Source organism: Tachyglossus aculeatus, chromosome 9 (assembly GCF_015852505.1).
Source record: "Tachyglossus aculeatus isolate mTacAcu1 chromosome 9, mTacAcu1.pri, whole genome shotgun sequence".
NCBI classification, from domain to species: Eukaryota; Metazoa; Chordata; class Mammalia; order Monotremata; family Tachyglossidae; genus Tachyglossus; species Tachyglossus aculeatus.
The window spans coordinates 32,986,059-32,992,625 of record NC_052074.1 but is presented as its reverse complement, the minus strand read 5'-3'; the positions used below and the strand labels follow the sequence as shown (position 1 = coordinate 32,992,625).

At 42.0% G+C, this 6,567-nt stretch overlaps 1 non-coding gene across 1 annotated transcript; it reads right to left on the bottom strand.

Moving 5' to 3' along the window:
* Window positions 1-5,253: 5,253 nt before the first annotated feature.
* Window positions 5,254-5,391, bottom strand: LOC119932724. Its single transcript, XR_005452463.1, has one exon. It is a non-coding gene; the product is annotated as a small nucleolar RNA SNORA7 (small nucleolar RNA).
* Between the last annotated feature and the right edge of the window lie 1,176 nt (window positions 5,392-6,567).

Below are 6,567 nucleotides of genomic sequence, written 5' to 3'. Positions count from 1 at the left end.
GAATGTGACAGCATCATTCAATCTTGTTTATGTTTCTTCCTCTTTTTACCACCCCGGGACCCTCTCAGAGTCTCACCTCTTCCAGTACTCTGCTACTCTTGAATACAGAAGGAAGAGTCAAGCAGAGGCATACATATCCCATTCCTCGGGTAAGCAGTGGCTAGCAAGTGGAAGGCAATCCGCTACAAATCAAGACTCCCTTGTGCTGGGCAGCAGCGGAATGGGAGAGAGTCGAGGGCGGAGACCCAAGTTGACTACGCGGAAGGAGGCAACGGTAAACCACTTCCATATTTTTACCAAGAAAACACACTACCAGAATGATTGCAGATGGAGGTTGGGCATTCCGGGAGAGATGTGTCCATGGTGTTGCTATGGGTCGGAAACGACTCAACAACATAGGACAAGCCAAGACAACCACCCCGGGTGGGTGAAGTCTATTCTCATTAAGGAAGAGAAACCTGAGAAATAGCAGCACGATTTCATTGATTTCCTCTGCTCAAATCCAACTGTCTCCCATCAGCAGTGCATCCCTCTATACTGGGATGCAGAGGAAAGGCTGAACTGCCAACAAACAAGACTTGAAATGGAGCCAGTCCATAAGCAGAAGAGCTGGGCTGGTTGAAGCCAGGCCTATTCGGTGGATTGTGAATGGAGGATGAGAACACCAGATCCACTCCTGTAGCCAAAGTTTTTTTTTTAATGGCATTTGTTAAGCACTTATTATGTGCCATACACTGTACTAGCACCTAGAACCGTGCTTGGCACATAGTAAACACTTAACAAATACCATTATTATTATTATTATTATTACTAAACTCGGGGTAGATACAAACTGATTAATCTGGACACAGTCCCCATCCCACATATGGTTCACAGTCAATCTCCATTTCACAGGTGAGGTAACTGAAGCACAGAGAAGTTAAATGACTTGCCCAAGGCCACACAGCAGAAAAATGGCGGAGCCGAGATTAGACTCCCAGGATCGTGCTCTATCCACCAAGCCATGATGCTTCTCTATATGAAAGTGGCGATAGTGGATAAGTAGCTACTGTTTGGGCAGCATAGATGATGATGAGTGGTCAGAAATTGCAGCAGAGGGAAAAATTTGACTCACAAGTGATCTGTGACTCATAAGGCAAATTAATCAATCAGCGGTATTTATTGAGTGCTTACTATGTGCAAAGCACTGTACTAAGCGCTTGGGAGAGTCCAATACAACTGAATTAGCAAATTCATTCATTCACTGAATTGTACTTATTGAACACCTACTACTTGCAGAGGACTGTACTAAGTGCTTGCAAAGTACAATTCAGCAATAGAGACAATCCCTGTCTACACCAGGCTTGCAGTGTAGAAGATATGTTCCCCCTCCATATTATTTATGCATAAATAATTTATAAAATATATTTTACAGATATGTGCATAAATATTGCGCGGTTAGGGGTGGGGTGAATATCAAATGTCCAGAGGTCACAGATTCAAGTGCACAGATGGCACAGAAGGGAGACCGAGTTGGGAAAAAGAGGGTTTAATAATCAGTGAAGAGAGAACCATGAACAGTGAACGGCTCATTGGCAGAAAAGTGATAAGAAAATAATGCGGGGAATATTATTATTAATAATAATAAAAGTGTTTATGGTACTTGTTAGGTGCTTACAATGTACCGAGCTCTGTTCTAAGTGCTGGGGTGGATTAAAGTTATTCAGGATGGACCCAATCCCTGTCCCACATGGGGCTTACACTCTTAATCCCCATTTTGCCTTGTCTTATGCCATCAAGTTGTTTCCGACTCATAGTCTCTCCCAGAATGTCCTGCTGTCCATCTGCAATCGTTCTGATAGTGTATACACAGAGTTTTCTTGGTCAAAATGCAGAAGTGGTTTACCGGATCACCTTGTATCTCCCCCCCCCCCCACCCCCCCGCGCTTAGAACAGTGCTTTGCACATAGTAAGTGCTTAACAAATGACATTATAATTATTATTGCTATTATTATTATTACTGGACTTACCAGCAAAGACATCCATCTTCTGGCACAGTTTCACTATGGTCACCAATGAGGTCATTCAACAACCAATGTAAGAACAAGATCACCAATGAGAAGTCCTCAAATGCAGCCAGCTCACCAATATGGAGTCAGTGCAGCTCATCCCAATGCAGGCTACAGAAAGAGAAAGGACTACAGCAAGATATCCAAGCATCTGATTTTTCATGAATGAAAGGTGGCCCACTCAAGATTGGGGGACAGAATAAACTATTTACAGACAGAAAGGAGCATCATTCTGAACCATGAGAACAGCAGTAGGATACATCACTGCAGCAGGACAGACCAGTCTAGCCCGCAGCAATCAGGAGGCCTTCTCAAGCAAAGGTTTTATATAAAGCAGGTTTGAACACTGAGGCACGCTAGAAATTTGATACAGCGTTTGAACAGGACCGAATTGGTTTTGGAAAGATCCATGGACTATTCTGCATCACCTTCTTTACTCACTTTCACTCCTTTGGGAACCTCAATGGCTGCCATGTCTTCAACTACCCCTCTCGAAGCAGATGGCTCCCAAATCTCCTTCACTAACCCCTTCCTCTCACCTCCTCTACACCTGGCTATCCCAGCAAGACCTCAAGCTCACAAGTTTTTAAGCTTAAGTGTAAACAGTGCAGCAGGGTGAATCAGTCTCTTTATCTGTGTTCCCACTGATGGATAAGATCCTACCATCCTAAGTGTCATTTTCAAAAACAAAGGATAACTAGATCTATAATTCAGATCAGAATTCTCTCCTCATACATCTGATGCAGTTTAATAAAACATTATCTTTGGAGATTCCTCCTTCAATCACACCACCATCGATCATTTTCTCTTTTCAGTCCTGTCCATTTTCTATAAGAAATCTGCCAAAATGGAGAGAAAGTTGGGATTTACTCAAAGTGAATTGCTGCCTTATGGTGGGCATAATCTCTATTTTATAACAGTTGTGTTTCTTTTGAACACATTCAATGCCCTGAACTGTTTTATGTCTACTCTTCAAGTTGAGCTGTTTTCTTGATAAATAGTTCAGTACTGTGAGCTGATTTAAAAGTGTTCTCCATTTTAATCATTACCCTGTGTTCTCCATTTTAATCATTACCATGGGACAATAACACTTTTTAGATATATTTCATGAACCACATTTTAACCTATTTCTTTACCTAGACCTTAAGCAAATTAATTTTTTTTAGCCAACTGGCATGATGAAATTTGGATTTTCTACAAGTTTGAGGTAAGTGGATTTGATTTTATGTGGCTCCGCAACTGTTTTTTATAGAGAGTAAGCTGTGTTACTTGTATTGCAAATTAATCCATGATATTTAGAGCCTTCTTTGTGGAATTCCCTGCTTCAAAATATAGAGAAAATCTCTTCAGTCGCCTGTTTGAACTTTTTTATTTTAAAGTTCCCTATTTTCCATCACAGTGCTCATGCAAAGAACCCAAAGTGCAATTTTGAGTTAACATTCCTTAAAGTTTCAACCAAGGTTTTTTTTTTTTTTTGGTTAAATTGAGAAAACAGCATATGTGCGTTGTTTGCTGCAGCTGCAGCTCTCCTGAGACTTTGAATGTGGCTGGGTCACATTATACCACGAAAAGCAAATGTGAATAAAAAGTCAAGCAATGAGCCAAAAGCTAAACCTCATTCAGGGTCGCAAATTATTTATGAACTAAGTTGTGAGGATTATCAGTTGTTTTTCGGGAAAAAGTGTTGTTGAAAGTGAAATAAAGTGGTTTCTTTCCGTCTAGATGGCGCTATGGTATTTGAAATCATCCTCGCCTTTTCTAAAATTGCAAACGTTTTTAAGCGTCTGTGGACTGGAGTTCTACTTTCCGCTTTCCCTCATGAAATTCTGTGACTTCTTTCTCCTTCCTTTGAAAAGAGACAAGATGGAAACCGCCCTGTCTTCTTACCCAAAGCCAGTCCCTGACTTCAAACTCCTTCCGCAACTACATCTTGTAGTAAGAGAACTCGAACACAGGTCCTGCCTGGGGTTTGGAGACCATACACAGGGAAATGATTTTAGGAACTTGAATAAGAACCAAGTAACTCTGCAACCAACAGCCTGCCTCTCGCTTCCCTTCGCATTTGTGAACCTCATCTTCTTTCTCATATTCAAATGCTAAATCCCTTGGTTGGTACAGTTAGTACATCACTGGATCAAAGACATTTTTAAAACCCTAACTGTGGGCAAAGCACCTTACTAAGAATTTGAGATAATACAGTACAACAGATTGGTAGACAAATTCCCTGCCCACAAAGAGCTCATGGTCTGGGTGGAACTCATTCTACAGCCCTTTAACTTGACAGTTCATCTTTACTTTCTGTGTTTTCCAATAAATGCTCTCCAGAGCCTCTCACTCAGGAGCTAATCACAATAAATGAAGCCTTGTCAAACTTCATCAGCTGTATAAATGTGGATAAGAGTGTCCCATTTTACCGACAAGGAAAGAGGACCAGTCCTGTTAGTCTTTCGTTGGCAGTAAAATATCATTCTAGAACACTCCATTAATAGGCCAGACAGCTTTTCCACTGACGTGACCCCTTTGGTTCAACAATTAGAATTATTTTGGGTCTGGTTGGTGGCACTATCATGGACTGGGGCAAATGGTGATGTCATTCTCGATGGGATTCATCAAGAACTTTTCATTCATTCAATTGTATTTATTGAGCGCTTACAAATAAGGATTTATTATGTGCAGATCCCTGTACTAAGTGCTAGGGGAGGTATGCTACAGCAGAGTTGGCAGACACGTTCCCTGCCCACAACCAGCTTGTAATCTAGAAGGAGAGGCAGACATTAATAAAAATAAATAATTTGTAATAATGCAATTTGTAGATAAGTGCAGTGGGACCGAAGATGGGGCAAATATCAAATGCCCAAGTGGTCATAGGACCAAGTGCAAAGATGCTGGAGAAGGGAGAGGGAGCCGGGGAAAAGAGGGTTTAATTGGGTAGGGCCTCTTGGAGGAGATGTGACCCTAATAAGACTGATCTACCTAATCACATCTTGTCTTGTCTTAAGCTGTCGAGTCGTCTCCAACCCATACTGAGACGTATCTCTCCGAGAATGCCCCATCTCCATCTGCAATCGTTCTGGTAATGTATCCATAGAGTTTTCTTGGTAAAAATACAGAAGTGGTTTCCCATTGCCTCCTTCCAAGCAGTAAACTTGAGTCTCCGCCATCGACTCACTCCGATGCTGCTGCTGCCCAGCACAGGGGAGTTTTGATTTGTAGCAGATTGCCTTCCACTCGCTAGCCACTGCCCAAGCTAGGAATGGAGTGAATATGTCTTTGCTTGACTCTCCCTGTCATAGTAGAGCCTGGTAGAGTACTGGAAACTCTCCAGGAGCAACCCTGAGAGGTGCCCAATCGCATCAGAGGTTAAGAAAAGGAACACTAGCAAGGCATCAGACTATGAGGATGCTAGGGGAAAAGTGGCTGATGCTTCCAAAAGGAAATGATAAAGGTCAGCTTACATGTAGAAAAGCATGGATTTCCTTCTTCTAATAGCAGAATGTTGTAATCTATTAGGATAAATCAGGTTGAGATCATCAGTCAGTGGTATTTATTGCATGCTTACAGTATGCCGAGCACTGTTCTAAGCTCTCAGGAGAGCACAATAGAAAAGAGCTGGTTGCGAAGCAATGCGGCATAGCTCAGTGGAAAGAGCCTGGGCTTTAGAGTCAGAGGTCATGGGTTCAAATCCCAGCTCTGCCAATTGTCAGCTGTGTGACTTTGGGCAAGTCACTTAACTTCTCTGTGCCTCAGTTACCTCATCTGTAAAATGGGGATTAAGACTGTGAGCCCTCTGTGGGACAACCTGATCACCTTGTAACCTCCCCAGTGCTTAGAACAGTGCTTTGTGCATAGTAAGCGCTTGATAAATACCATTATTATTATTATTATTATTATGTGATCCCTGGCTTCAGGGAGCTTCTACCTTAGCCAAGTTTTTCTTAAAAACCCCAGTCAATCAGTTAGTCATTCAATCGTATTTATTGAGCAATTACCACGAGCAGAGCATTGCACTAAGCGCTTGGGAGAGTACAATATAACAATATAACAGACATATTCCCTGCCCACATTGAGCTTACAATCTAGAGGGGGAGACAGCCCACCGACACCTGTGATAAATGAAGTGATCCAAATAGTTGTAGCAGCAAAGCTTTTTACTTGTACTGGAGGCCTCCTGGAGAAAATGAATTTCTATTAAATATGGCTTTGCCAGGAATTGTGTAGGAGATTCTCTTAGCAGAGCAGATGTCTACCTTGTCTCTTCCGCTCACCTGATGTCCAATGAAACGTGCTTCCCCCTCCTCCTGTCCAACAAGGTGACTTCCAGAACAGAGTAAAGCACAAGAGAAGAAGATGCTAACGGTTTCAGTGATTGAATTACCTAACCTGCCTTTTAATATCCAAAATGACTTCTGCTTCAGCTATTTGAAGACTATGTTTGCTAAATAAATCAAGGCAAACAAGCCCTGTTATTCCAGGAGAGAGGAAGAAAGAAGAGCAACCCAGCTGCATGTTTACAGATGGA